Source organism: Phaenicophaeus curvirostris, chromosome 7 (genome assembly GCF_032191515.1).
Source record: "Phaenicophaeus curvirostris isolate KB17595 chromosome 7, BPBGC_Pcur_1.0, whole genome shotgun sequence".
NCBI classification, from domain to species: Eukaryota; Metazoa; Chordata; class Aves; order Cuculiformes; family Cuculidae; genus Phaenicophaeus; species Phaenicophaeus curvirostris.
Window position 1 is genome coordinate 35,522,308 of NC_091398.1, and position 23,017 is coordinate 35,545,324.

At 42.8% G+C, this 23,017-nt stretch overlaps 1 protein-coding gene across 2 annotated transcripts in view; it reads left to right on the forward strand.

The window, feature by feature from the left end:
- Positions 1–16,607: 16,607 nt before the first annotated feature.
- Positions 16,608–23,017, forward strand: part of THSD7B (thrombospondin type 1 domain containing 7B) — a 329,828-nt gene continuing 323,418 nt past the window's right edge. For both annotated transcript variants that reach the window (XM_069861551.1, XM_069861552.1), the window contains exon 1: positions 16,608–16,628. The gene's annotated coding sequence lies outside the window, so the exon portion shown is untranslated. The remainder of the gene's footprint in view (positions 16,629–23,017) is intronic.

Below are 23,017 nucleotides of genomic sequence, written 5' to 3' on the forward strand. Positions count from 1 at the left end.
CAGGGGTGAAGCTCCTGCTCCCGGGCAGCTGATCTCTGATGGTCACCAGCTGCTGGCTGCTCTGACAGGTGGCTGAAGTTTTGATGACAAAACCCACCTTGGGTCCAGGAATTCAAGCTTTTAGAATTCCTGATGAAGTCCACAGGGGCTCTGCAGAATTAGAGAAAATTCTCTCCTAAATTGTCATTTTAAGTCATTTAAAATTAGCATGCAGCCTGTTCTGAAGTAGGACAGGTACTTGAAGGCGAGTATTGAAGAGGAATTTAATGGTCCAGCCATACGTCTTTAGGATGCAGTGAGGAGGAGTGATCAGTGGTGGGAAACAACTGATGTGATCAGCTTTAGCAGCATATTTTTCAGTCAGTTTTATCTGTGCAGCTCTTTGGATAAAATAAATTTAGTGGGAGTTCTGGGTATACTGTGATTCATCAGGCTAGAGTGCTTAAACACGTCTCAACAATTTGTTTTTACTTTAAACAGTATTTAAACTCAATCTTTCAAGTAGGTACAGACATTGTTTGCATGTCATTTAATCTTATGCAAAATTTTCTTACAGCTTATTTCTAGCCACGGCACCAAAATCAGTTTGCTGCTAGAACATCAAGTATTGTTTGCTCTAATATGGCTTTATTGGATGAAGACTTTATTGTATATTAGGTCTATTATGGTGGAAGGGCTTTCTTTCTTGTAGACAAATATTTAGTTTCTGAACTTTCTTGTAGAGCTCACTTTACAAGAGAGATGCTTCAGAGAGCAATGTTATCATCCCCAACGTGACTTTCTATGCAAGTAAAGTGCTAAAGCAGAAACTCTTTCTAGGAAAACATGAATAGAAATAAATTATCACTATTTCTAATGCTCTGTCTTGGATGGGATCATAAGGCAAGGTTCAAGCAGGGATAGTGGTTTTCTGGCCAATCCTGCTTTTGTTTTATTGGGATGGGATGCAACTGCTGAGTTTTTGCCACTGCTGAAGGCTGCAATTAGGTCAGAGTGATTTTCAGTCTTCTTGGCCTTCACTTGATTTGTGGACTGTCACAGTACAGTCTGAAATGTAACAAACTGATTAACCATAAGGAATTTTTGGGCCACAGTATGCTCTATATTTTCCAGTTAACCTTTACTGAGTACGAATCTACTTTTGGGATGATAGATCTTGATTAATTATTAGCTCTTATTGATCACTATAGTTACAGAAAGTGTGAGGTATAATTCTTTCCACACCCCGCCCCCGACTAGCCTGCCTGTGCGAGCTAAGGCTTCGCAGAAAAAGAATATTTGCAATTGTAACATATATGGGAGCAGAAAGAAGTTCTTCAAGAGTGTCCTGCTATGGCAGTATCTCCTCCTCTCTCTTCCACGGTGGAAGGCAGCAGCTGTCAAGAGAGCAGCTGTCAAGAGAGCTGAGAAGTCGGGCTCTTTCATATGACCCATGACCATTTCCAGAACTGCCTGTAGGGCAGGAGGTAATTTTTTTTCTCCTTTTACCTGGACGATAGGATGCAGACAGCCTAGTACAGATCTAGGTTTTTTTGTGGAGAATTTCCCAGGCAGCGAGGTACACGGTCCTTATTTAGCCCTATTGCATCCCTACATGTTTCAAGTGAGCAATGCATGGCTAAGTTTGGAGTAGCTGAGAAGCCATCTGATATAAATGAGGTATCATCTCACCTTTCTTCCCTGCCTGGAAAGATCTAAATGTGAAAGATCATCTCTGCTTTTATGAGACAAGATGTGCCTGGTTGTTCCGCAGGATTATTTATGAAGTGGATGCCAACAGGAGAATTAGCTCTCTGAGGATCACTGTTCAGGGCAGAGCTACTACCTTTGACACTGTAATAATATCACTGTCAAAAAGTGGAACTTTTTTTCCCCTGAGCCTATGAGTTTCTAATAAGATACCTTTTCTATTACTTAAATTTTTGTATGCATATAACTGAATTAGAGCACTATGCAACCTTCTTCAGCATTAGGTTCCTAAATGCGTGGCAGTTCAACTTTAAACTCTGAGAAAGAGCATGCATTGAAATATTGTCATAAGGGAAAGAAAGTTTCTGAATATTATAGCTGTATTGAATCTGTAGTAGCTATTACTCATTGCAGGGAAGTCCTTGGATGCTGTTGAATAGATTTCAAGGAAGAGTTCTCAGAATTTTTGGTATCTGGACCAATAAACATCTGGCATTTACCTCTTGAGAGGATGGTCACTCTTTACCTTCCAGGTAAGTTGCAGCTAAAAACCTTGTGCAACCACTGCTCACAGAGCAGATTACTGAGTTATGTTAACTTTGAAGGCATCACTCATATAAGGAAATGGGATTTAGTGCATAGTTTATAAATATGCTATAATCAGACCATTAATTGTCATCTGTTCAGCACAGAAGTTGAAATTGTCTGTTCCTAGAAGTATACATTATTTCACAGTTTGATTTTAACAATTGTTTTGCCTCAAACTGAGCTTGTTTCACATATGCAACACTGGCAATGTAGAAATAAGGCTGATCTAAGAAGACATGGATTGTACATGTTAGTTAATTGCCAGGTATCTTTTGCTTCCTTATTGCAAAGAAATATTTTTTACACATATTAAAATTGTGTATTTCTGCTGGCTAACAGATGTCAAATCGATATTAGATCTATTTCCTATTAAATGAAGAAGAATGAATCTGAGTATACAACGAGACTAGTGAGCAGCAGTGCTTATTTTTAGATTATACTTTTAAAACCAAACACCATCTTTAAGTCCAAGAGGAAGGTGCCATTTCTTTCATTACATTTTTTACACTTGATTTCCTTTGGCAGGTTAAGACAGCAACTTTACATGAAATGGATGATTGGTTGGGAAATTGTGAATCTTGGTTTCCAGGTTATTTCATTTCTAATAAATCATTTATAGAAAAAGTGGTCTTCTGAAGTTGTCTCATTAGTCTTCATTTTTTTTCCATCTTTTCTTGATGTGCTTTCAAAAAGATTCTGTGTTAAATAACCAACATCCTTCTATTCAAATTCACGAGTGCAACTAACCCCTCAAAAGGAGCAAATGACCACTCTTTGATCAGTGCCTTGATTAAGAACTTGGCTTTCATGATGTATATAGCACTGAAATCCTTGTTTCTAAGCCTAGAGACAGTTCCTGCTCCATATTAAGGTCCGTTTCTGCCTCTCTAGGTACCCAAGGAGTTCATTACTGGGTGTGCAGGGGTCCTAGCCTGTGTACTAGCCACTGCAGCCGGTCCTACAGCGATTTCAGGCTGTGAAATGTTCTCTGCTCCTTGTCACATCTGGAAATAATATACTGTGCTGGAGGTCAAAATGCCTTCTCACTGCCACTGTGGTTGTGAGCACAAATGAAACTTTAAAACTACCTTTGTTCTGCTTTGCTCAGTAAAGGCAACAGACTTCCAGCTATCTCAGGACCTAAACCAGTGGGCTTGCCATTTCTATAGTCATGTGGGTTTTTTATTTTTTTCCTTTTCCATTCCTTTTGCTGCTAGGAGTCAAATATTTAATCATTTACAAGAAATCTTTTCAGATTTTTAGATGGGTGAGAAGACATCAATCAACTTACAGGCACTTGCTAGCAATCATATGGACTTGATCTGCCTGCTAAGAGGAGCGTGAACGAATTTAGATTAACATTTAACAACCCAGGAAAGAAATTCTTTCTTGGTTCTCTGCAAATGAAACTCTGCTAGTGTCTGGGGATTATGTTAAACTGAATAGCTCGTGAGTTCCTCTTCCCATTCCCTTTTTCCTCGCTGTGTTTCCTCTTCAGAATGACAGAATGAAATCTGCATGTAAGTCTCAGATTTTCTCTAAAACTTCAATCCATTTAAACCAGGCTGCCATTTTTTAGGAGTTAGGGAAGCACTGGGTATCCTCTGATTTATTTTCATTTGGGTGCATGTAATTCTAGATACAAAACTAAAAAGAGAAATAGTTTTGAATTCACTAGGCACCCTTGTATTATATCCAGAAATAATGTAATGTGGAAAAGACATTGTTGGCTTGTTGCGATTCACCTATGTCAATTTGCAATAGTAAAGCACCTCATTTGCTATTGGTGTCTTACTCCCTTTTCATGGTAAAGCAAGTGAGACCCTCTGCAACCCACGGCTGGTTACAGGGTTTCAGAGGTCTCCAACAGGAGACACGGAATGGGGCAGGCTGCTCAAAAACTTGGCTGGTAATTGGCAATGTCTGAAGGTACAAAAACAACTTTGGAGCTTTCAGCAACTGCTGGCAACCTGAAGTGTTAGACGGGAAAAGTAGTTATCAAGGAACAAACACTTTTTAAAACTGAATCGATACCTCAAAACATACAAAGTGGGTTTTGAAGGATTTCTGAAGATCAGGCATCGGCCTAAGGGAGGCATGCAGTCATCTACTGAAAATGTCTAACAAGGTAAAGAAGGCCATTACTTCTCCACAGCAGCTGGGAACAATCCACTGTGTCAGTTTTCCTTTGGTGACTTTTATGAGCAATTATTTTATTCCAGGTATGAAATTCTGCATCAATTGCTACTGAGATTTAATTATATAGTAAAGTTTCTCTTGTTCATGTTTGAGTGAAGGGTAGTACTGACCCCGTTGTTCTCTCTCTAGTGATAGACGGAACTTTTTACAGCTTTGGTCTGAGCATAAAAGGCAGGTTCTGGGTGTTCTTCCTTTAAAATGCTGGGATCAGATCCACTGCTGATAATCCATCTAAAGGTATTGGAGCTGTGCTATGCCTTTTCGTGTCCTGGAAGTGTATGGTGATTTAAATGCATTTACCTACCTCGTGTAAAGCAGACTGGTGCCAGCAGCATTGGTTAACATCTTCAGCTGCTTTGCCCAATGCCTGCAGCTCTACTTCGATCAGGTGGGTCTTTATTCAGAAATCTAACGACACACAATGCGTGTGTTGCAAATGTCATTTAGCTACAGAATGGCAGATTACTAATCAAGGAGCCATATTACCTCATCTACTACATAAAGGTAAGTGCAAAAGTACAGCACAAAAGGTGAGTAAGTGTATTGTTTCCCCACTTCTTTACATCCAGTTAAAATATTTCTGTATTGAACCTTGTATTAAATGTTAAATCCTCTTTTAGTTCTGTAAATTTTCCTAGTAATGAGTTTTACAAGGCTGTAAAGAGCTTGCAGAAACAGACTGTTTTGCCCTTCAGACCCATGAAGAAAGTCTTGTACTGCCTAAATGGGAGAGGGAATTAAGCCATTTTCTGGAGCTGATCACAAAGAAATGAAGTTGCTTGTATACGGTAAGGCTTACCTGCCCATTTCACACAGTGAAACCTTAACTTTGACAGCGACAAAGCCAGCGAAATCCTTACACTTTATAAAGTGAGTGTTTCAGTTATCAGCTGCAGGTCAGAGTTACATGAAACTATCGTGTTCAGACTCTTCTGCTTCTCCCTCTTAGTCGGTCCAGGATTTTTATGAAAAGCTGCAACGTTGCTACCTTTAGGCATGACAACCTCCTACATCAGAGACTGTAGGCATAGTTCAAGGAAATGGATGACTCCTGATATACCGGAGTCTTTATTATGAGAACAGAATGGATCTATCTATCTATCTGTTTAAGGTGGAAGAGTGGGCCAGAGAAATAGTGGAGAGAAAAAACTCCGTCAGTTTGGAATTTTGAAAGAAGTACCAATCTTTTTCACTTGGATCAGTATCTGCTTGTATTTCCTGAGTCTTAATACAACATAAGAGATGTCTTATTGTATCAGACCAGTGGTTTGTCTAGTGTTCTGTCTTTGCTGCTGGGAATGAAGATGCTATTCAGACAGAGAATGAGTGCCCTGCTATCCTACACACCTATTCCTTTCCTAATTCCCCATAATCATTGAATAAGGAATGTCAAAGCGTGATTTTTATCTGAAAGTAGATGATTCTAAAAAAAATATGACTGACTTTAATTAATGTTCCATTAATTTTTGCACGGCCATCCATTTCTTCCCCAGATTAAATAAAATCTTTTCATATAAGAATTGTACATATTAAGATTTTGGGATGACCTTTGCAAAAGGAACAACATTTTGCCTCTCAGTATTCAGCTAGTGGTTAGTCACAGCCACCTGATTACCTGATTTAAGTATATCTCTATATTAACTGTAGTAAACGAGGGCTTTGTATTCTGCAAGCTATCATATCATAGGTGATACACTAGGTGAAAGCAATCACTTATCATATAGGTGGGAGATGTGTGTTCTGTTGACTCTCAAGATGCTGCTGCAGAGCTTATAGAGCTATCCTAAACCAGGAGAAACGCGAGTTGTAGGTAGTTCAATCTCATTCTTAGTTGGCACAGGCTCAACTACTGAATTACCATTAGTTGTTGTTGGCACACTGAAGAATTCATGTCCTTTTAAATTATTTTTTGAATGTGTGCCTACAGGCTCTACCAGCTCCTTGAAGTAATATAAATGAATAAATCAGCAATAGGTATCCACAAAACTATTACACCAGGGAGTGTATATGTTTTAGCAAGGAAACACTTATTTAATATTAAATATTTTTTCTTAAGTTTCTTACACCTTCTGTACAACTAACTCTTTAGCTGCTATTAAAGATGCTTATTTTTGTATGTGGTAGACAAGGCATGAGTAGCTGTGTGAAAGCTGGGGGGCGTGTGAAGAAGAGCTTGCAAGATGTTTGAGTTTAAAAAGAAGTTTAGAATAGGAAACAAATGGAGACATTTTAATCCTGGTTGCTGTTAGGGTTTTTTGGTGTTTCTTTTTTTTTTTTTTTTTAAATCTGAGTGGTTTGGAGAGAAATGTCATGATGACAGTTAATTATAACTAATTCTGCAGCACTTTGACATAGACTAATATAAAGTCAGAAAGTTCCACCAGCAGATAGTTATGTCCTTAGGAATCAATGACCTAAGATAGTTGTATTGTTTCTTGGCATCTGAAAAAAACCCCACCATGTGGTGTAGTAAATATATCTGATATGATGCTGAACACCCAGGCTATGGTGAAAGGAGGGATATTTCAGAGTGCATGTAGGTTCTAGGACTACACACTGTCTTTAAAAAATATTTTTGTTAAAAAACCCCCCGAACAAACCAGTAATGCCACTCAAGCATGAAGTGTAGCTGTTAGTAAGACCATGCTTCAAGTAAACTGTTTCGACTTCTCTTATCTGTATCCAGACTGGAAAATAAAACACTACAGAGCAGAGAAAGAGATAAGCGCATGAGCATTTCAGAGTGAGGAAAACAGTTTTAAAGTTAGAAACCATTGCATTAATCAGTAATATTAAGGCATGCTGCGGAACATGATCATTGCCTTTAGAGTGGTTTGGGTCCCTTGCTCCCCATCCTGCTGACGCTCCTGGGGATGCCACACAGGATGGCTTTGTAAATTATTAAAGCAGAAGAATGTGTCAATGACTTGCTTCACAGATTACCTGGTTTCTGAAATGACACCGATCTGGTGCCTTAGTAGGAGAAACGTGGCGGAGGAGAGAGGAGCAGATACGCTGAACTGATTCCTGAATGTTGTTAGGAGGCTGCAAGTACAAGTGCATGGGTTATAATACATTTCTCTGGGTAGGAAAGTGATGTGCGTGGTAAGCCAGCCTTTAGAAGAAATGAACCTAAACACCTGGCTTGACTGGAAGTGTCAGACAAATTCACTATCATCCTTACATACAGAAGAAGAAGAAAGCAGGGAACGCTGTTAAAATGTTTAAATCTTTAAAAAGAAAAAGCAACAATAATAGTTTCAAACTTCTTTTGTGGCTGTTCTTGAACTTGCGTTTAGCTCTTTTCTACATATATCCCGCTTACATAGATATGGATGGTGTTTGAATTGAATCCTTACTGTCGGAAACCAGTTAAATTTAATATGTTATTTTATACTAAAAAATGCAGAGAAGTTCAATTTGTGGTGAAAAGCTTGGTAAGGTAATAGAAAATTGTATGTAATGCATTGTTGTGTTTGAGTGTACAGAGAAATAGGACACATGCTCAGGCATTCCTAAATGATTTGCAAAGGTACACAAGGTAAGTACAAATTCTGAAGAGTGCTATGATGTTTAGCCACTGAACAGGGAGCCTCCGAAGAAGGAGAGAGACCTGGTGTGAAGGGAAGGCTCTTAGTTGAGGTGAATCTCTCTCTTATCTTTGGTTCTTTCGGCAAAAAAGTGATGACTGCTTTGCAGTGCAAGAGAAAACAGGGAAATCTGAAAAAATGTGGCTGAACATTAAGCTGTTGACTGAATTTCTGTTCATTTTTTCCATCCTATTTCTGTTACAGAATTTTATAATAAAAGTTGCAGCCTTCTACAGGGGGAACACTTATGCTATTTTGAGTTGACAGGATACTTAATGAGAGTTCATTTAAATAATAAATAGCAGCAAGGTATTCTGTATTACTATAAAGGCAAATTCATTTATAGTGTTAGAAATACTTCTGTGTACTTGCTGTGTAAAATATTCACAAGATAAAGACAGACAAGTCCAGTAAAGGATTGTAGTTAAATGAAAGCTGTTCATTATAAGTGTGGCTGGGTCAAACCAGATTTCTGCAGACAGCTGTCTACATGCAAAACTTATACTGACATGTTTGGAGTTACCCTTAAGCTCTTACATGGATGCTCAGAAGTATGCAACAGGATTCAACCTCCTTGAGGCAAAGCCCTTCTTGGGATTTTCCTATGATGGTGCTCAGCTGCAGAGCCCCAAAGCATGACTAAGGATGATAGGCAATAACTAAGCAGCATGTTAAAAATAGAAAGTCAATTTAACGTCGGCATCAGGATGCCTTTATTGATTGCGTTGAGCAAATCCCTTACCTTGTATTCAACACTTAATTAAAGCAGTAGAACAGAAGCACTAAAAAAGAGCAAAAAAACCCCAAAGCAAACCCTAAATTGTAAGAAAATATCTTAAATGTTAGTTTTGTGTTCCATAGTCATTGATAGATTTAAAATCTAGCGATTAGTCACTAGCAGGAGCCTTCTTTATCTCTTATTATCACCCTTGCTACTAAATAAGTAATGTCTCAGGACACAAAACCTTAATACTTGACAGGTTCCCCAGCTGCTAAATTATTGCCAGTTACTATTTGCAGGGAAGCCCTTCTTTGAGTAGATACTTGCTGCTCTTTCTGTAAAGCAAGACTCCAATCAGGAAAGGTTAATAGCTTGTGAAGTGCCTCCATTGAAGCTTTTCTTCTTTTGCATGGCAGGTGGAATTCTTGCCCTGCCATGGCTGGTGAATAGGTGGCAGATATATTGCTTCATGCTGTACCCAACTCACGTTTTGATTTAACCAGCAAGCCACGATACTTACAAAGGACTTTCTCTTACACACCAAGTATCGTGTTTCCTTGAACATTAACAAGGGTATCACATCTTTAAGCTCCAGGGGCTCTAGCCAAGAAGATAATTGGCCTTTTGCAGCAGTTCTGTGCTGTGCTGTGATTTGTAGTAATTATGTATTTGATGAATATTCCTCCTTCTTCAAACCATCATTGGCATCAAAAGATCTGATCCTGCATTCTCTAAAATGACACTCAAGATGACCTTGAAATTTGGACAGAACAAATGGTTCCAGGGTCTGTGACAATGAAAAATGCCCTCGTACAGATAAAGTCTTTAGGGAGCATGTAATGTTTTCCGATTTCGATATACCAGGATTTATATAGGTATGTTCACAGGTGTGCAGACAGAGGGTATGTCCCAAAAGGATCTAGATCTAGAGTACATCTACTATCAGTTAATGCTCTCCTTTGATGGAAGGAATGTAGGACATTGTTTCCTAAGTCTAAAGGATAATGTACTATGATTATTTTATAACAACCAGTCATCTTCTATGCAAATCCACTCTTCTGGAGTGAGATTAATCTAAACGTTCAAACATTCTTCTCCCTTTTGTAGAAGTTAGTTTGCTGTTGGAAAGATTTTTCAATGTGTAAACCACTAAGGGACAGCTCGGCCTCACAGCTCTCGTGCCATGGTGCTTGCTAGGTACGGGAAGCAGACGTCAATCCTCCTCCAGCACTTGGGTTGCTGACTTGTCTGCAAAAGCAGCTGGCCAAGACCAGTTAGCCACGAAGGAAATTTTTACTCTCATAACCAGAAAAGCTCTTTGATTGCTCTGTTTTTTCCCTGTCATGTGATATGTAATATCTTTAATCCCCTGTGGTATGGTACACAGAAGACAATGGGAACAGGAGGCATGAGGGAGACCGAGTCCCCATTAAGTGACTAAGGACCCACTGGCTGATACATTGGTGTTAAATCTCCACTGATGTTTATGTCTTATCTACAATTTACACCCTCTGCTACTTGTGCCTTAGATTGTGATGTATAATAAAGTCATGTAAAGGGGAACCGTGTGTCCCTTAGGAGACACGTGCCACCTTTCATGGGACACAAAGAACAGAACTTGGTATGGAGAAGAATAGGAAGGGACAGATGGCTTGTGGAGAAGAGGGGGCTGGTGTGCTGATCAACTTCTGCAAATCCAGTGAATTCAGTGCCACGGGGAGGATTGATTTCAAATCCTGGGGCAGCAGTTCCTTCAGCTTTGGGCAGGGCTGCACACTGGGATTTAGGGCATTGTACTCACTAATGGGTGATGGGTTTGGACTTACAGCAATATTAAGACTGGCTGTAACTAGTCACAGAGGTATACTCTAACTAGAATGTTAGTAAAGATAAGTACCCTGCCTGCATGCGTTTCTTCTGTTACTGAAGAAGTCATCATCTAAGGATATGTTCACAACAGGACTGCCATCAATTACACTGGTGTCTTGATAACTCCATAATTAAAAATAAATTATGTTTGGTCCTTAATAGGACTAGTATTAAACAGAATGCCTGTTTAATCTCTGTTAAATCTGCCACAAAGAAATAACACCACGAGAAGTGAGAATGAATGATATCCTTTCCCCCCCCCCCCCGCTTCTAATTACACATGATAGCACTTGCAGTGTCCCTTGTGAATGCACAAAATTGGTGCGGCAGGGGAAATGCAAGCTTCTTCATGCTGCAGTCTGTTCATTAGCATCGATTTCTGAGGCTCTGCCCCTAAGGATGAGAGGATAATTTCTTTTCTTCAGGTTCTCATCATCCCAGCTTATAAGAGACTATTAAAAATAACTTCTAAACCTTGGTGTAAGTTCTGGAACAATGAGAGATTCAAGAAACTCCTCATAACCCACCTTTCCATGAAGCCTTAGAGCCTAACTAACCGCACCTACTCTGTGCCTCTCCTGTACGTATCACTTGTCTAAAGCTGTGCCTTTAGGCTGCAAATCCATTGTGGCAGGCATTCATTATCTTTGTGGCTTTCTGCTTCTTTTCTGTGGTGCCATTGACTTCAATATGAAAGCTGATACTACTCTAGTAAAAATGCAATTCTTCATATATGGAAAAAGCTGTCGTTTATTTGCAGTTATATCATCCTTGTCAAGATTAAATATTTCAGATTTTTCTTTGTTTCCATTCTTTTTCCCTCCTGAGCTGTACTAGCTTATATAGTATGGTGTAAAACCACCACTATCACTACCATTACAAAGTCTTCACTAGAACACAAAATAGAAACCTGATAAATGCATCTAACTGGCTTTGATACAACTTGTGCAGTCCTTTTTATTAACTCTGAGCATGGAAATAAATGCTGGGTATTGGTGAAAAAGTTCAGCTTTCCTAAAATTTCAGCATTATTATTATTACAAAAGTTGCGCCCAAGACACTTTCCTTGATCCAATTTTTTTTTTGGTATCTCCCTCTTTTTAAAAAAGGGCCATCTACTGAAAGAATAACATTTGAACCCAACTAGTTAAGTAACAAATCACAGTATATGCATATTAATGGTAAAGTGTGAGAAAATTAATCGTAGGTGAGCCCTAATTTGGATAGCTCTTCATTAGCAGTATGCTAGATACATAAAAATTGATAGGGTGTTATGAAAGGGTCCCTAACAAATGCAGAACACATCGATAAGGACATTTTGTAACACAGTTTGCTTGCTTTCCATTAACACTGTAGTGTGAGGCTTGTTATCTTGTACTATTTTGCTCTGAATTTTTGCTCCCTGAGAAACAGACAATAAACCTGGCGATGTGTTTTTATACAAGCTTTCCTCTTCATTTTTTAAGCCTGGAATTCTATGTTTTGAAACTGTTTTCTCTTCCTTTATAAGCTTTATTCCAGATGCTGTGCAGGCAGGTTGGTTCACATCCCCAAGGTACCGAGTACAGAAAAAGACGGCTTCTTTGCCCATCTTGCTGAAGATAGACCTGCCTGTAGTCTGTGGCTCTCTGCCCAGCTCTGCTGGAACTGGCTGTTGCATCACAAGGCTTGCCAAAATTTTGCACAATAACAAGCTCCAATCTACATAACACCTGGCCTGTACAAACCAGGTCATTATGAACTTGATCCAAGCTGTCATTCAAGTGGCTTTGTTATTCCCTTCTTAGGCTGAGCCAGCCAGCCATAAGCAAGAACTGGCTTAACGCTTCCACTACTCGCTGCACTTAGGCACCAGTCTTTTTTTTCTTTGGGCCCCACAAAGCAGGCAAGATCCACTTAAGAAGAAGATCACAAACAGCAGAAACAAGAAGAAACAAGTGATCTGTGCTTAAAAACAGCCCACCTGGTTACTCCAGATTCCAAGCTCCTTCACGCTCTGTTTGTGCTTTTACTTTCCTGTTGCTGTTTCTTAGTCTCTGACTTCAGCTTTTCTACTCAAATAGAGGAAAGCAGGTTTATTTCATGTATTTCCTACATATTCACTCCACATTAATTTCTTACACGTCTTTCAGGTGTATATAGTCCTCCATAAAGATTCTGAGGAAAACTAAAGTCTCAAGGAAGAGAATCCAAGCCAAAATGCGTGTGCTGAAAGGAGCTGGCTCTCAGCTGGCTGTAGGACAGTGAGGATTCATTTCTCGCCCTCTTGCGCTGCCTCTTCTTTTAATCAGTGCTGCTCTTGGGGCTGCGGGGGGGGGGGGGGGGGTGCAGTTCAGGCTCACATACCCAGACGCTAGATTAGCTGCATTAATGCAAACTCCACATTGGCAAATTAAGCTAAGACCTGTAGCGGTGCAGTTTCCCAGATGCTTCAACTCCAGATTAACCGTGGGGTGCAAAATGTAGCTATTCCCAGCAGACAGCAGCGTGAGGGCTGTTGGAAGGCAGACAGAGTGTACCTGCTTGTAGTCCAGGGACAGAAAGGAAAAAAAGAAGCGTCACTTGTGAAAAACTGCTGACATTTCAGGAGGCGTTTTCTATTCTATATCAGACAAAAATGAGACCTTTTAAAACTTTTCAATGGAAAAAAAGAAGCAAGCAGCAGAGAGGTGAAGTTGGGGCTGGTGCAGCCCTGGTGGGTGCCCTCTGCCACTCACTATTGAGCATTTGGGCCAAGTTCTCTGGCCGGAGAAACATCTGAGAGAAAACCTTTTAAAAACAAATTATCTTTGACAATTATAACGTTTCCCACAAAACTTAGTTTGAGACATTCTCAACCAGTTCAGCTGGAATCTCTGGGAGGCCTCCCTTCCCCAATGGGCTTTCAGGATAATGCCTACCAATTCATGAGAGCAACGGGCAGGACTGAGCTTGGAGACAAAAAACTCACAGTCACAATCTCTGATTGGGATTTCATGCCTTATGTTAAACAGTGTCACATCTCTGTGCCTTCATTTCTACTCTGCTCTCTGTTGCCTTTGTAAGATCTAAGATCTCTGAGGCAGGAGCACTTGTTTAGAATGCAGAATCTAGAACAAGGCAGTTCTAGTTTCATTTGGAGTTTGTAGATGCCGCCAACAACCCCTGCCTTAGGATTTACCATTATTTAATATTTCTGTAAAGAAAAAAATAAAGTGACACAAGTATGTCAACGTTCTATGCATTGTTCTTGTTGAGAAGAAAATGTCTGCTGAGCTAATTTTCAGAGCCTGAATAGGTTATCCCCAGGGTACAGTGTTCGCGCAAAGGTCATGTATTAGTCTTAAAGGGCCTGATTGTTATTCATTTATACCAGCTTCATGTCAGTGGAGATATTTCTCATTCTCTGTAGTCATAATTAGTTTCACACTCCCCATAGTGTGAGAACAAACCTTCTCTAACAACGCAGGAGTAAGAACTGTGTTGAAAGCTGGAATAAATATTTTAGTAATTTCATTGTGCATACAGTCACCTGGTACTCGCTAAGTTGGATGTATGCATTAATTTTTCCTGAATAACACCTAAACATTCTGACTGGGTATACAGAAAAATGTTGGTTGTGCTGAATAATGCCTAGCTGAATTTTTAAACAGTGCAAGTAAAGTGAGATAAGTCACTTCATGTATTTAAAAAGTGATGGATTCAGTATCTACCCTACCTCCTCTTCCTGCAATCAATAAATATTCCCTCCTTAATCGAGGACTTCAGCCAGTTTGGTGATCTCTTGCACTAATTAAATTCCTGAAAATATGACTTCGATGACTTTGAAAGTCAATGGGACTGATGCTCCTCAGGCAAAGCTTGCAGAGACTGATTATCTGGGGTTGTTATGGAAGTACTGGAAGTCTCTCTCAGCACTGCATGATGAACAGGATTAGAAGGCTGGTAAAAAATGTAGTATTGGAAATTTGGTGCAGGCTAAACAGACAATTAAAACATAAAATTACAGGATTGTTTCATTGGAAAAGACCTTTAAGATCATCGAGTCCAACCATACTTTTCCACAACTAAACCATTTTCCTGAACACTTCATCCACTCTTCTTCTAAACACCTCCAGGGATGGTGACTCAACCACTCAAATTAAAAAAAGTATCATGTCATTTTGTAGAACTACACGGTATGTGGAAAACTCGGTCTCTGTTTATCTTAATAGCCTAAGAAATAACTTTCCACAGGTTTTTAAACCTCTGTGATGATTGTAGCTCTGTGTGGATGCTGGATGTGGCGAAGTGGCCCAGGAGCCAGTGGTGCAAAGGTACAGACCCTGACCAGGGCAAGGTCGGGGCCAGGATCATAGAATCATAGACTGGTTTGGGTTGCAAGAGACCTTAAAGAACATCCACTTTACCTCTCCCCCCACCCTGCTATGGGCAGGGACACCTCCCACTGGATTGGGTTCCTCAAAGCCTCATCCAGCCTGGCCCTGAACATCGCCAGGGACGAGGCAAGCAGAACTTCCCTGGGCAACCTGTGCCAGTGTCTCACCACCTGGATCGTGACGAATTTCTTCCTCATGTCTGATCTAAATCTTCCCCCTTCCAATTTAAAGCCATTGCTCCCTCATCCTATCACTCCATGCCTTTGTAAAAAGTCCCTCCCCAGCTTTCCTGCAGCCCCTTCAGGTACTGGAAGCTGCTCTAAGGTCTCCTAGGTACCTTCTCTTCTCTTTTTCAGTCTGAACAACCCCAACTCTCTCAGCCTGTCCTCATAGCAGAGGTGCTCCAGCCTTCACATCATCTTTGTAGCCTCCTCTGGACCCGTTCCAACAGTTCCCTATCCTCATGTTGGGGATTCCAGAACGGGATACAGGACTACAGGTAGGGTCTTGCAAGAGAGGAGCAGAGGGACATTGTCTACCTGGGACTGGGATCCCCCACCTGGGATGAGTAGAGCATCCCTGTCCCGCTCCTGCACCCTGGGATGATGCAGAGCATCCTGCTCAGGAAGCTGTCAGCCTCTGGCCTGGACAGGCGCACACTCTCCTGGGTGGAAAACTGGTTGGCTGGCCGGGCCCAGAGAGTGGTGGTAAATGGAGTTAACTCCAGCTGGAGGCCAGTGACAAGTCTTGTCCCCAGGGCTCAGTGCTGGGTCCAGCCCTGTTCAATGTCTTTATCAATGACCTGGATGAAGGGGATTGAATGTACCCTAAGTAATTTTGTGGATGACACTAAGCTGGGTGCAAGCGTGGATCTGCTGGAGGGCAGGGAGGCTCCAAAGGGATCTGAACAGGCTGGACCGCTGGGCTGAGTCCAATGGGATGAGGTTTAACAAGGCCAAATGCCGGGTCCTGCACTTGGGGCACAACAACCCTGAGCAGCTACAGATTGGGAGATATCTGGCTGGAAAGGAGAAGGACCTGGGGGTGTTGGTTGACAGCGACTGAACGTGAGCCAGCAGTGGCCCAGGTGGCCAAGAAGGCCAATGGCATCTTGGCTTGGATCAGAAACAGCGTGACCAGCAGGTCCAGGGAGGTTATTCTCCCTCTGTACTCAGCACTGGTGAGACCGCTCCTGGAATCCTGTGTTCAGTTGTGGGCCCCTCACCACAAGAAGGATGTTGAGGCTCTGGAGCGAGTTCAGAGAAGAGCAACCAAGCTGGTGAGGGGGCTGGAGAACAGGCCTTATGAGGAGCGGCTGAGAGAGCTGGGGGTGTTCAGCCTGGAGAAGAGGAGGCTGAGGGGACACCGGGGCGCTCTTTCCTAGCGCTGCCGGCAGAGGGCGCTCCCCGCGCCGCGCGGGTGTGTCGGGGCGGGGCCGGGCGGGGCGGGGCTGGCCGAGCCGCGTTCCCGCCCCTGCGCCTGCGGGGCCGAGCGGGGAGAGCGCCGCCCGCCCGGGCTGCTCCGCGCGGCAGGCGGCGGGGGACGGACGGACGGAGGGACGGACGGACAGAGAGAGAGAGAGGCAGGCAGAGCCGCCGCGCGGGAGAAGTTGCCGTGGGTTTCTTGTTTCTTTTTTCCCTTTTGTTGTTTTTGGTTTGGGACCGCTCCGGCTGGGATTGCTCGGGTCGCTGCGGGGACGGGGAGCTCTGCCGCTAGCAATAGTCGGTCCCGGTTCCTTGGCGGTGCTCGGCTTCTTTGGGGGGTGCCCGGTTCCTCCTGGGATACTCGGTTGCTCCGAGGGTGCCCGGCTCCTCCTGGGATGCCCGGCTCCTCCTGGGATGCTCGGCTCCTCCTGAGGTGCCCGGCTCCTCCTGAGGTGCCCGGCTCCTCCTGAGGTGCCCGGCTTCTCCGAGGCTGCCCTGTTTCTTTAGGAGCTGCCCGGTTCCTCCGGGGCTGCTCGGCTTCTTCTGGGGATGCTCGGATACTCCGGGAGAGCCCACCTCCTCCCGGCTTGAGCGGCTCCTTTTGGGGATGCCCGGCTACCCTGGGAGTGCCCTCCTCCTCTTGTGGGGTGCCCTGCTCCTCTTGTGGGGTGCCCTGCTCCTTTTAGGGATGCCCTCCTCCTTTTGGGGGTGCCCTCCTCCTCCGGGGCTGCCCTGCTCGGGGCTGGGAGCGCTGCAAACGGGTTTAATTTGGAGGGACAGGACCCCCCGGGCAGGGTCACTGCAAGCTCCGGGTCTGGGGGTTCATAAAATCATACTTTTTCACTCCCCCACCTCAGTCACAGTAGTGAGAATGTATTTGAGTCGTCTTTTCCCCCTCCACGATTTTAAATAAGGTGCCTTAAAACACCTCTTCCTTAACCATTCATTACTTTGAACGTTTATTCTTAATTTGTTATGCTTGTCGTTTTATTTATGCTGTGGATTGTTATCCATTGGAGGTCAGGCCGTACAGAGTTTGGATTTGATTTGTGTGAAGATGTGAACGAGGACTGGCTGTAGAGATGTTCTTTCCCTCCATCCCTCTTCCCTCCCTCCGACTCGGGTGCCTGCTGGAGCCTCTCTGGAGAAGGCTTTTAAGAGAATAGATGAGGGTCATAAAAGTACGTGCTGACCGCTGCCTCCAGCCCTTTTGTATAATCCAAATATGTCGTTTAATTCCTCTAATGAAACTGAAAAGTCAGCTTAAAGAATTGATTTTCTGAGAACGTCATTTTTGAAAGAAGCCTTGAGGGGATGTCTCTGTTGTGCACATGAGTGGGAAAATGTACCTGTTAGAGCTAGGGATCGCGGGAATTATGTGAGAGAGGACACGGGGACTGGGAGAGCTGCTGTGCCTTGTGCCACCAGGTGCCTTTGCCTGAGCGCTCAGCTTGCCTGATAAACTTCAGGGAAACTGTTTAAAAAAGTAGAGAACGCTTCATTTTCTGAAAAGATTTCAGTGGAGTGTAAGCAGTGCCACGCCAGAGGTGAAAGAGGCGGCTTTACAATGACGTGCCGGGTCCAGGGATACTTCTCAAAGGAGAGAGGCTGCCTTGAGGTGTGTGATGTGTGCGTGTGACGCTGTGCATTGGCTTGGCTGATTCGTGGGGATGGGACCGACTCAGAACACTTAACCGAGTCGGTTTTAGAGTATGGTGGAAGTTACCGCTTCAACTGATGTGAATATCAGCAAGAGGAGCAGGATCCTGCTGTAAGTCATGACAGTTTTGCTACTTTCTTTGGTGGGACTGGATGAAGTTTCGCTGTTAGTTATTACAAACAGTAGTCAGGCGCTGTTTTCAGCAAAGCCTTTTGTGCGGAATCAGGGTAGAGCCGGAGGTTGTACATTCTGCTTTTTTTAATCTTGTTTCTGTGAGGAGAAGCAGTGTCTACTCATCTTCATACATGAAAACAGAGAATTCTTTTCAGATTGCTGCGTTAAAAAGCACTTTCTGAAGAACTGGAAGTAAATACCACTCATTAGCAAGCACCTCTTCTGCTTTACCATGATGATGTTTCAGAGATCCCATTTCACTCTGGTAAAGGAAGACCAGAAGAGCTGTTGAGCTCCATCTGTATGCATTAGGGTAGGTGGTTGATTTGTACCCTGGGGCCATATTATCTGCTATTTCATTACTTGTGGATCAGTAATGATATTCAGGAAAACTGTATTTGTAGTGACTGCTTTCTAGGGACGTCTCTTCACTAGAAAGCCTTACTGATAAGGATCGCATTGACGCGTGTTTGCTGACACGCTGCTCTGGTAGGAGGCACTCAGGCTGCTGCTTTTAGCTGCCTTTGATGGCACAAAAGTTCTGGGGTTTGTGAGTAAGAAGTGGGGATTCCCATGGGTCTCCTTGCATTTCAGTATAATTCGGAGTTTTTTTTCCCCTCTAATCAGTGTTCAGCCTCTCATGTCTTGCCCTCAGACAGATGAGCAGAGCTCCTGTGTGTGTTTTAAACACTGGCTCCTTTTGTATTTGGGCACAGCAGCAACTGTCCCAGAGGCTGGTTAACGGAGGAGAGCACGTGAGGAGCCTGAGCTGGAGCAACTGAAACATGCCAGATGCTGCAGGTACCCTGTGCCAAGCTCACTGCTGAATAACAGCACAGAGGTAGCGAGAGTGCATTTTGGGGAGTGGAAAAACTGGGAGGAGGTTGCACTTCAGAAGGGTTTTATTCCCCATTGCTGTTGGTAGGTGGGCAGGAGGGTGGTGGTGGAAAATGTGCTGTGATGTGAATGGTCCTATCCAGGTGTCCAAGGCAACTAAGCTCATCTGGCTGCGCAGGCTGTAAGCGAAAAGTGGGATAAGAGAATAATAATAAAGAATACCCTGAGTTGACAGCATTGCCCCGACAACAGGAATACCCGTGTCTGCTCTGCTTCCCTGCCCTGCGGTGCTGTTTGCACCCGTATGCCTTAACCGAAAGGGCTCGTAAAAGCCGAGCAACAGGGATGCTGTTGCAGATGAAAGAGGTGATGGAAATATCTCCAGGCTGCTGTTCAGGGAGGCACGTTCTCCGCTCTCCATTAGAGATAGACGCTGTGCTTTAATGGTGCGTACTGTGCTGGGGTTCGGTGCGGGCAATGGGCTGGATGGGGGTGAAAACGGAAACCTGTCTGCTCAAGCTGACTGGTGCAAAGGCAATTATAGCAACTTCTCGGGGCGTTTTCTAAGTGAGGGCAACTGTCCTGCTGGACCGCCTCGAAGTGTATCCAGAAAGGACATGTCTAGGTTGTCAATTATTAGGAACTTTCTTGAATCTTGGGTGTCTCTGTTTCAGTGTGGTGAGGCAGAAACATTGTTCTGATAAAACATAGCTGCTTTGTTGTTCATTAACACAACAGAAAATGAAAATTTCTCTTGTCCTGGCCGCAGTTTGCAGGCTTCTGTGTTACCAGTGCGGCTGAGGAAAGGGAGTGCTGCTGGAGCTGCCTAGGGGCGAGAGTTTATGTGGTTTGCCTGTAAACTCAAGGAGTTAAGAAGCTATGGATGGGTTGTCTTGCCTCATTATACCCAAGTTTCGCGATGCAATGGAATCAGACTTCCTGGCCAAAAATCTCTTGCCATTCCCTTGCTGTGTTCTGGGTCCTGCCATGCTGTGATGTTTTGCCCACACGTCACTCCAGTTCTTTGCCTGAGCTTCAAAAAGAATTTTACTTTATTGCTGAGATAACAGAAAAGCCAGCTTTACCAATGCTGTTTGCCCCATGATCATATAAAATAAAGTAAGTGGGAGGGTGTGTTGAGAAATGGAGGTGGGATTGCTAGTTTAGGCGAGGGTGGTGCTGATGGATGCTGAACCCTGTGGTGCTTGTATTGGAAGCTGTGCATCCCACCACATCCAAAGCTGCTTCCAGGGTGGTGGTGAGGTGAGTACTGTGGCAGGGCAAACAAGTAGAACACTATAGGCAAAATAAAGTACTGTTTATTTGAAAAAAAAAAAAACCAAAACAAACAACCCCAGATCCCAGGGGATATAAAGATAGTGTGGCTCATTTAAAACCAGAAACTAAGCAAGGACCACAGCTTTTTCTGCTCACTCTGTGAGTCTGCTGAGGTCCATGCTCTGAGTCGCTGACAAAGTGTCCTACCTTAGTTCTGCATCTAAACACAAGTATGCACTGTCTGCAGTCTTGTTCTTAACATGAGAACCAAAAAGTAGCGTACTTTGAACTAGTAAGCTTGCCATAAGCATGCTGGTAATGCTGTTTCTGCTTTGAATACCTCCTTATTGAGTCATCTTTCAGCATTCCTTTGTCCTTCTGCTGTATTTAGCTTGAACACTTGAGTATTACGGACATGCTGCATCATTTTTGTTGGAAATGCTTTGACTTGCTCTTCCTTTCTTTTATGAGTTTTATTTGTTAAATTTTTATCCTGATTGAAACAAAAAAAAAAACCTGCTCATTTTTTGGGGAAAGCTTTTTTGGTTGCTTCTCTTTTCTGTTGAGTCTCATCTAGCCAATGCTTGTATTTTGGATCTGAAAGTAAGCTCCCTGCTTTAAAAGGGGGTTGGTTTTTTTTTTTTCACCTATATTCCCATAGCAGGTGGCTGTTTTGATTAAATCTATGAAAAAGGTGAGGGAAGAGACATTCAAGAACTGAGAAAGCAAAGGAAGAAGCGTGTATTAATGGTGTAGTAGATTCTACCTGCTTATGCTGTCTTCATTTTATCTGGTGGATTCTGCCTCCCTGTCCTTGGCTGCCTATTACTGCACTTTCCCATCTGCTCAGGATGGGAAATGGGTTCTCTGTGGGGCTGCTGAGCGGAGCCAGGACGTCTGTGTGTGTGATGTATGTTATCCGTGCATGTAGCTGGATCGGCTGTAGCGCGAGATGCTCTGCTCCAACGTCCCTGGGTGATGCCGAGTGCCCGTTGGTAAAGGCAGGGCATGCAAATCCAGTTGGAGTGCAATAAAGTATGAAAAGTATTTCAGCTGAGGTGATGTGGCCTGAAAGGGCAGGATGAATGAGGAGAGAATGAAAATAAATTGTTTTGTAAAAGGAACGAACATTTAAAACCACCTAAAAAGTATTAGAAAGTGGGGAAATGCTCAGTCTTCAGGCTCCGTTGCTGAAGTAGAAAGTGTGGACGTTTCTGCAGAAAAGGGATTTTCTGGTAGCGAATAGTGAATATTTTTGAAGGTTGGAGATGGTCTAAAATTTATGTGACAAGCTTCTAGTTGCAGCCTTGCTCAGAGCGAGCAGGACTCCTTTTTTGTCTTCAGTTGCCAGGAATGGCCAGAAGGATGCTGTGTGCGTTTGGCTCTTTCAGGCTGGCACAGCCTTCCAAAACAAAGAAAACAATCTCTTCAGTTGTTAGGTATAATTGTGGCTGTTTCTGATCCCACAGTAGCTTGTACTTCATTTTGGCGTTGTTTCAGCACATGGTGAGAGCAGTGTGGGCTTCTGTCTGCTGTTTTGAACAGGAGATTGCAGAGAGTGGAACTCACCAGAGCAGGCTTTGCAGTGTATATAAATATATATTTTAAAAAGCGTTGTAGGTTTTTTTTATATACATGTATAACAGGAGAGTGATAGTATCTCCAGACAGAAGTTTTTTCTTTGCTTGGGCACCTATTCTCACTGAATTGCTGGGTTTTCATTGCAAAATTGATGTCAGCAGATGGTAGAGAGCAGAGCAGTGAGGCTGAGGTTACTGCAGAATGGGGGTGATGACTCTGTGGCATTAATGTATGCCTCTGAGATACTTAGAAATCTGTAGGCTGCAAATATTTATGATTCTGTAATTGGTTTCAGATGTCTGTAGTAAATACGATATACAGCTTTAGTAACAGTGAGAGCAGTGGACTCTGTAATTGCAACTATCTCTACCAATGATGTACAGTTTATGTAGCATCAGTTTTTAGTGTGAGATATTCATTCATGAAAAAGAAATCCTGGGAGGCAGGAGGCTTGACAGATACATCATACTTTATTTTACAAAACCATCCCAATAGAAATACAGTAGGATTTCTTCTTACGTTTATTTTGTTGTTGTTGGGTTTTTTTTTCTGTCTTATTTTGCTGCTTAAAAATTCAGCCGTTCTTCATCTTGTGAATACAGCCAGGGAATTAACCTGTCCTGTGCAGGAATATGTACTGAATTATATTACAGTTGCTAATAAAACAGAGAATACGCCCACAGCAAAAAATGTAATGGATGGAAGAGTGACCTGAAGATGTAGCACCATAAAGGTGAGTGCAATTCAGCAGCTAATGAATGGGATTAAAACTCATGTTTATGAGCGAGGGAGACTTTCCACTGGGATGAAGTCTGTTTTGTGGCTGGCTTTTTGTCTCTAGTGGGTCGAAACAGAGCTCTCTTCCAGAGTCTTTCTGAAGCTCAGCACGGATGATTTGTATTCTCCTGGAGAGTAATTTGTCAGGAGATGAACGGCAATATGGTCTGTGTTTGCTGGAACAGCAAAGACAAGTCCAGTTAAAGACTTATTTTTGGGGGTAAAGTAATTTTTAAACTTTCCATCAAAAGAAGTCATAAATACCTGTGCTT